We start from the raw sequence: 1,693 nt of genomic DNA, 5'->3' as shown, positions 1-1,693 counted from the left end.
ATGTACAGTCTATGAGTTCAATGAATAACTTCATATTAAGATGCTTTGAAATAAGAGTGCTGCCAAAATCTCAGATCTGATGTCTTGGTATCTTTCTCACAGCTTCCACATCTTCATTTTCTCAGGAATTCTCTGAAACTGTAGAAAAGTAACTTCCACAGTCACCAGATGACTTCAGGACTAGAAAACTTTTTCAGTTTGAATGCACCCACGCTCCACTCCTCCCATGACTTCAGTGTGCTTGGGGAGTCTTACCAGGACTTGCTTCTTCTCCTAAAGACCCCAGGTCAATCTAAGTAATTCATTGTCCCTAGCCAGCGGGTCAGTCAACGAAGGTCACCTGGGAGAGGAGTGGGGAATTGAGGAGGGGACAAAGGACAGGAGATGTGAGAAATAGAGACAAGACAGGATTCTGATCAAGTCTCATTTATTCAAAGGAAACTCTGGGTATATATCATGGAGGCATAGGGAAATGACGTTGGCGGGTAAAAGGTGCGAGTAACTAGGCAACCGGGCTATGACAGGAAGTCCCACCTCCGGGGCATAGCAGGAGACTTAAGGGAAATAGGTGGGGTAAGAAGAATTAGGAGCTTAGCTCAGCAGAGGGAGGGGAAGAGGAAGTCAGCGTCACTAATGACGCTAATGCACCAAGAGAATTTTATAGGTCAGAGGCACTCAGGTGACCACTAAGGGACACGTGGCGCACAGTCATGATGCGGTAGTTTCACAGGAACCTGGAAACCCACTTGCAGTAGGATTGGAGGCCTGGAGTTATTGAGCTTCCCACAACTCATCAGTTAAGATCTCTAACCTATGAGGATACTCAGCTCTAAATAATCTCTGAACTCTCCTGAACAAATGGAGGATGATTGGTTTACTCTGCTCCCACGACCTGTAAATTGTCATGCAGCCTAAAAAGATTAAATACACATGGTATGCAGTATTTCCCCCATGGAAGCATGAAAAATTTGCAGGAAGAGATTTTAATCAGGATATTCAAACATGACTTTAATCAGTATTTAATAATTAGACCATAAACTACTTAGCCTGTACAGTGTATTTGGGTTTGGTGATACCTCCTTCACAGAATTATTCTATGATTAAATGACATGTGAAATGTAAAAGCATACAGTGATTGACTATTCAAACATGCTTCATATGGAAGATTTCTTTTCTTCCATGGGAATTGTGATCATAGGTATTACATTAGAGAAGTTTTCAATAACTTAATGATCTTCAACCTCCAGGGCATTTGAGTAAGTATCAAAGCATTGCTCTTAATGAGCTGTAATATGAATCTGTAAAACAACAATCAGCATTTCATATGTAACAGCCCAGATGATAGGTACCTAAGAAGTGTCGAAATGAAAGAGTTGGTCTGCTGCCTTACTTCTTTCTCTTTACTCAGAGCTGTCTCAGTTGTTTGCCCATGATTTAGCCCAGTATCTTCTCTTATTACCTTCTCCCACATGTTTCCAAGCAAGATAATATTTTTTGACATATTTATTCTCAGGGTGTGTATGTATGTCGTATGCATTATTTAGTAATGTGATCTGATAGATACAAACCCAATCTAACCCTATTTTCCCCTTTTCTATAGTAAAGTCTCCCTAAATAATTTAAAATTGCCACTTAATTTTAAGAGATTTGTAAATACATAGCATACATGGCATTACCTCACTGTTTCCTTAGC

This window comes from Octodon degus, unplaced genomic scaffold, assembly GCF_000260255.1.
Source record: "Octodon degus isolate 3935 unplaced genomic scaffold, OctDeg1.0 scaffold00059, whole genome shotgun sequence".
NCBI classification, from domain to species: Eukaryota; Metazoa; Chordata; class Mammalia; order Rodentia; family Octodontidae; genus Octodon; species Octodon degus.
This window is presented reverse-complemented; position numbering follows the sequence as displayed.